Here is a 7,120-nt window from a genome sequence, read left to right as displayed (position 1 = left end):
ACTCACATTCGAATGTTTTCAAAAACCCAAACCTTACGGAAAGTTCTGCCGTATTTAATGCTTGTGTAACCAAGAAAAAGAAAATTCGTTCAATAAAGAACATTTGCTAAATATTTTCCGTTAGTTAATGGGAATGTGTTAGCTAGGTAGCAACTCAAATTTGTATATAAATCGCATTCGCATCTTCATTAAACGTAACTTGCAACTCTGGTATCCCGGGCTCTGCAATGGTTGGGGAAATTCCAAATTGAACCAAAACAAACTATTACAATTGGCTTAAGATTGGAAATGAAAATTTGGGAAATGCAACCAGCAGAACCTGGGAATTAAAAAACCACCAAAAAAAACGTAGCTCTCATTCAAATGTTTTCGAAAACCCCAAACTATAGCCTTAAGGAAAGTTCTGGCAAATGTATTTTGCGAACATCATCATATCTGCCCAATTATAGTACTTCGATATAACAAGTTTACATGCTGTTTATTATTTGTAGTTTTTTTATATATATATTTTTAATCCCTTATTTCGTGTCTGTAACAAGATTCCATAACATTCAGATAAACATTATAATATTGCGTTATCTTTAAAAACTTCCCATTGACATTCTAAAGGCCATGTTATACTTTGATTTTACACCAGTCAGAAGGGTTGCCAGGTTTTCACACCAAAACTAGCCCAATGGCCAATTAAAAATATCTAAACTCAAAATATGTAATTTGTAAAATATTACATTTTACACCCCTGTATGCATTATAAGAATTTTCTTATTTTAAAAAGAGCTCTATCTTAATAACTATACTGATTTTACATCAGTCTGCTGTTACTGACATGCATTGCATATGTTGAAGGGCTGCCAGGTCTTCACACCAAAACTAGCCCAAGGGCCAATGAAAAATATCTCAAGAGTATCAAAACTCTAAATATGCCACCATTTATTTGTAAAATAAATAATTCTGCACCACAGTACACATTATAAACAGTGTCTTATTTAAAAATAATTATATTTTAGTAACTATAAGGATTCTGCTGTCATAAAAAATCATTCTGCATTAAAATTTATATAATGCTTAATATAATTTTCAGTGGTAAAACATAAATGAATTAAAGTATTTCATCGGAACCATATAAATATAATTAATGCAATATGTTAAACCTGCAGAATAAACAAAAAAGTGACCAATTCAGCAGGAAATCTGAAGATTTGGCAACCCTGCTTGTCAGTGTGCCCAGCAGGCACAGGACGCCAACATGACGTCAGTTTGACGTTGAACCCCAACCTCACAGGACGTTGCATTTTGGGTGGAAATGAAAATTGGGTTGACGTCACAATCCATCGTCAGTTTCCAACGTTTATCAAATGTTGGATTTTGATCACTTTCCAACGCAACCTAAAATCAATCAAATATCAACATCATTTGACGTCGTTATTGGACATCAAAATAACGTTGTCCTTAGACGTTAGCTAGACATTGAATTTTGGTCACTCGACATAACGACCTAAATCTAACCTAATATTAACGTCTTATGACGTTGTGTGCCTGCTAGATGTCCAATTCAACCCAATTCAATCAGAATTATAGCGTGTTCATAAGTCAAAACACTCAGCCACCAAATACTTCACAATTTCATCAACATTTCTACATGAATATTCCCTTTTTTTAAAAGTCTTTTCTCTGTTTTTATTGGCTGGAGTCGCCTTGTTTTTACACAGAAATGCCTCCCAATGAAATAGTTGAAGTTATAAAAGTGTTGAGTCATGCTGTCGTTCCACCGTTTGTCCATCTGATCAGTCGGACAATGTTATTCTCTGTGAACGAGCTGTTTGTGTCTGTGTGCTGTGAAGTAAATGTTGAGTGCCGTTTTTGTCTTGCTGCCATCTTGTTCTTTTCTGTGTATTGTTTGTTTGTTTAGGTTTTTTTGTTCTTGTCAGAGGATTTGCATAAATATACATTTGTTTTATTGTGAATAAAATATGTAAATCGCATACTTGTTACTGCGTATCTTTAGCGTTTTTTTTATTACAACCAATTTGGTCGTATTTTAGGTTAAGCTTCTTTTTTTAATGCCATTAAACATGATTGTGAAAAGCGAAATGCGGTTCTACACTGTAAAAAAGTGATTATTTATTTACTTATTATTATTTTAAATGATTTGTTATTTTTATTATATGATTATGACGTATTTAATATATAAAGATGTATTCTAGATGTTGGCTAGACGTTGAATTTTGGTTAGTTAATGCCACAACTTAAAACCAATTAAAAATCAACGTCAACTGAAGTAAGACTTTGACGTTGTATAGACGTCACATTATGATGTTAAGATGTTGGGTTTGAGTTAATGTTACAACCTAAAACCAACCAAATATCAATGTCAGCTGACATCAGTATTAGACATCAAATTGACGTTGGTTTGAGATGTTGCCTAGAAGTTGAATTTTGATTAGTTAATGCCACAACCTAAAACTAACCATTTATCAACATCAGCAGATATCAGTATTACACGTTAAATTGACGTTAGTTTAAGATGTTGGCTAGATGTTGAATTTTGATAAGTTAATGCCACAACCTAAAACCTACCAAAATCGGCATCTGCTAAAGTTTGACTTTGACATTGTATAGACGCCATATCATGATGTTAAGATGATGTTGGGTTTTGGTTAATGCCACAACCTAAAACCAACCAAATATTAACGTCAGCTGATATCAGTGTTAGACCGTAAATAAATTCCACCATTTTTTACACTTCTGGAAAAGGTCATCGTTTATTGAACTGTTTATTTTTGGTGTATTTGTTGGTCTCAGGCATCCCACGCCTCGTAGTGGACCCATTCCAGGAACACTACACACTATTAACTATTACGACCGCACTCGAGACATCTGGCCCTCTCACAAATCACCGGCCAACATATCCCCCTCTCCACATAGACATTAAATTGACGTTGGTTTGAGATGTTGGCTAGACGTTGAATTTTGATTAGTTAATGCCACAACCTAAAACCAACCAAATATCAACGTCAGCTGACATCAGTATTAGATGTTAAACTGAAGTTGGTTTGAGATGTTGGCTAGATGTTGAATTTTGGTTAGTTAATGCCACAAACTAAAACCAACAAAAAACTTTGTTTACTGAAGACTTTGATGCTGTATGGACGTCACATTATGATGTTAAAATGATATTGGGTTTTGGTTAATGTCACAACCTAAAACTAACCAAATATCAACGTCAACTGAAGTAAGACTTTGACATGTATAGACGTCACATTATGATGTTAAAATGTTGTTGGGTTTTGGTTAATGTCACAACCTAAAACTAACCAAATATCAACGTCAACTGAAGTAAAACTTTGACGTTGTATAGACGTCACATTATGATGTTAAGATGATGTTGGGTTTTGGTTAGTACCACAACCTAAAACCAACCAAATATCAACATCAGCTGACATCAATATTAGACATCAAATTGACATTGGTTTGTGATGTTTACTAGATGTAGAATTCTGATTAGTTAATGCCACAACCTAAAACTAACCGTTTATCAACATCAGCTGACATCAGTATTAGACATTAAATTGACGTTGGTTTGAGATGTTTATTAGACGTTTTTAGTTAATGCCACAACCTAAAACCAACCAAAAATCTACTCAAGTAAGACTTTGACGTTGTATAGACGTCACAATATGATGTTAAGATGTTGTTGGGTTTTTGAACATTAATTTCACAACCTAAAACCAACCAAATATCAACATCTGCTGAATGAATTATGTGGAACCCTGTGTTTTTTACAGTGTAGTCACAATGCAAAAAAGAGGGTTAAATATGATGCATTTCAAGAACTTTTTCCATCACAGCAAATCAAAAATATCCATCCTCTTTGTTTTTTCTGCAAATGAAGTCTCCAGCAAATGTTGTATTACAAGACTAAAGGCCTGTGATGTATGATGTGCACATGCGTGTCTTCAGGCACCTCCTCTAATGACCTCAGCTGGAGAAACACGTGCAGCGTCTCAAGGCCAGAGGTCAGCCCAAAGCCAACACAGAGCATCATGGGAAAAAACAACACTGCTCACTTCAGATCTCATCAGCACAGGAGGGTTAGACTCTGCTCTGCTTCTTCGTTATACCCTCCGCTGCTGATCTCATTATGCTGAGCCTTATTCATTCAGCGCAGTGATGTGGAACTGTCATTTCTGGAGCTACTTTAGCTGTAAGTTTATTTGAAAATAACCCCTGAATGAGTAAATGTCAGTGTTTGATGTTAAATTGACGTTGGTTTGAGATGTTGGCTAGATGTAGAATTTTAGTTAGTTAATGCCACAACCTAAAACCAACCAAAAATCTACATCTGCTGAAGTCAGACGTCACATTAGGATGTTAAAAAGATGGCTAGATGTTGAATTTTGGTTTGTTAATGCCACAACCTAAAACCAACCAAATATCAACTTCAACTGACATCAGTATTAGATGTTACATTGACGTTAGTTTGAGATGTTGGCTAGACGTAGAATTTTGGTTAATGCCACAATATATAACCAACCAAATATCAACTTTAACTGACATCAGTATTAGATGTTACATTGACGTTAGTTTGAGATGTTGGCTAGACGTAGAATTTTGGTTAATGCCACAATATATAACCAACCAAATATCAACTTCAACTGACATCAGTATTAGATGTTACATTGACGTTAGTTTGAGATGTTGGCTAGACGTAGAATTTTGGTTAATGCCACAATATATAACCAACCAAATATAAACTTCAACTGACATCAGTATTAGACGTCAAATTGACATTGATTTAAGATGTTAGACGCTGAATTTTGGTTAGTTAATGCCACAATATATAACCAACCAAATATAAACTTCAACTGACATCAGTATTAGACGTCAAATTGACATTGATTTAAGATGTTAGACGCTGAATTTTGGTTAGTTAATGCCACAATATATAACCAACCAAATATAAACGTCAGCTAACATCAGTATTAGATGTTACATTGACGTTAGTTTGAGATGTTGGCTAGACGTTGAATTTTGGTTAATGCCACAACCCAAAATCAACCAAAAATATAAGTTTACTGAAGTAAGACTTTTGACATTATGATGTTAAGATGATGTTGTTATGATGTTGATGTTGTCTAGACATTGAATAGTTGACATTGAATTGTAGTTAGTTAATGCCAACACCTAAAACCAACCAAAAATCTACGTTTACTAAAGTAAGACTCTGATGTTGTATAGACGTCACATTATGATGGTCAGTATTAGACTTTAAATTAACATTGGTTTGAGATGTTGGCTAGACGTTGAATTTTAGTTAGTTAATGCCAACACCTAAAACCAACCAAAAATCTACGTTTACTAAAGTAAGACTCTGATGTTGTATAGACGTCACATTATGATGGTCAGTATTAGACTTTAAATTAACATTGGTTTGAGATGTTGGCTAGACGTTGAATTTTAGTTAGTTAATGCCAACACCTAAAACCAACCAAAAATCTACGTTTACTAAAGTAAGACTCTGATGTTGTATAGACGTCACATTATGATGGTCAGTATTAGACTTTAAATTAACATTGGTTTGAGATGTTGGCTAGACGTTGAATTTTAGTTAGTTAATGCCAACACCTAAAACCAACCAAAAATCTACGTTTACTAAAGTAAGACTCTGATGTTGTATAGACATCACATTATGATGGTCAGTATTAGACTTTAAATTAACATTGGTTTGAGATGTTGGCTAGACGTTGAATTTTAGTTAGTTAATGCCAACACCTAAAACCAACCAAAAATCTACGTTTACTAAAGTAAGACTCTGATGTTGTATAGACGTCAAATTATGATGGTCAGTATTAGACTTTAAATTAACGTTGGTTTTAGATGTTGGCTAGACGTTGAATTTTGGTTTGTTAATGCCACAACACCTAAAACCAACCAAAAATCTACATCTGCTGAAGTTAGACTTTGATGTTGTTTAGACGTCATTTTTGATGTTTAGATGATGTTGCGGTTTAGTTCCACAAACTAAAGCCAACCAAATATTAATGTCAGCTGACATCAATATTAGACATCAAATTGTTGTTGGTTTGAGATGTTGGCTAGATGTTGAATTTTAGTTAATGCCAACACATAAAATCAACCAAAAATCTACGTTTACTGAAGTAAGACTCTGATGTTGTATAGACGTCACATTATGATGATCTGTATTAGACGTCAAATTAACGTTGGTTTGAGATGTTAGTTCAAGAATTTTGGTTAATTAATGCAACAACCTAAAACCAACCAAAAAGATACGTTTACTGAAGTAAGAGTTGATGTCATATTATGATGTTAAGATGCTGTTGAGTTTCGGTTAGTGTCACAACCTTAAACCAACCCATTTTCCACATCAACTGACATCAATATTAGACGTCCATTTGACGTTGGTTTAAGATGTTGGCTAAAATTACAATTTGTTAGTTAATGCCACAACCTAAAATCAACCAAATAGCAACGTCAGCTGACATCAGTATTAGATGTTGCATTGACGTTGGTTTGAGATGTTAGCTAGATGTTGAATTTTGATTAGTTAATGCCACAACCTAAAACCAACCAATTATCAGCATCAGATGAAGTTGGAATTTGACATTGTATAGATGTTAAGATGATGTTGAGTTTTGGTTAGTTAATGCCACAACCTAAAACCAACCAAATATCAACACCAATTGACATCAGTATTAGATGTCAAATAGATGTTGGATTGAGATGCTTGCTGAATGTTGAATTTTGGTTAGTTAACGCCACAACCTAAAACCAACCAAAGATCTACGTCAAGATGTTGATATTGTATGGACGTCACATTATCATCTTAAGATGATGTTAGGTTTTGGTTAATGTCACAACCTAAAACCAACTAAATAACATGTTAGCAGAACAAGAGTGAGCCTTACATGGGCAAAAAAATTTTAGGAGCTTAAATAAAACTTTATTATATATATTATATATTATTATTTATTATATATAGAACGTTTTTATTTAAGGTTTAAAATGCAAATGTAACTCATTAGAGTCACTTGTTTTGTAAACAGCTACAGTCTCTTATATAATACATCCACTATAAGACAGAGCTCAGTAGTCGCATCAC

The sequence above is a fragment of the Danio aesculapii genome, chromosome 21, assembly GCF_903798145.1.
Source record: "Danio aesculapii chromosome 21, fDanAes4.1, whole genome shotgun sequence".
In the NCBI taxonomy this organism is placed as follows: Eukaryota; Metazoa; Chordata; class Actinopteri; order Cypriniformes; family Danionidae; genus Danio; species Danio aesculapii.
The sequence above is the reverse complement of the archived record's forward strand: the minus strand, read 5'-3'. Positions refer to the sequence as shown.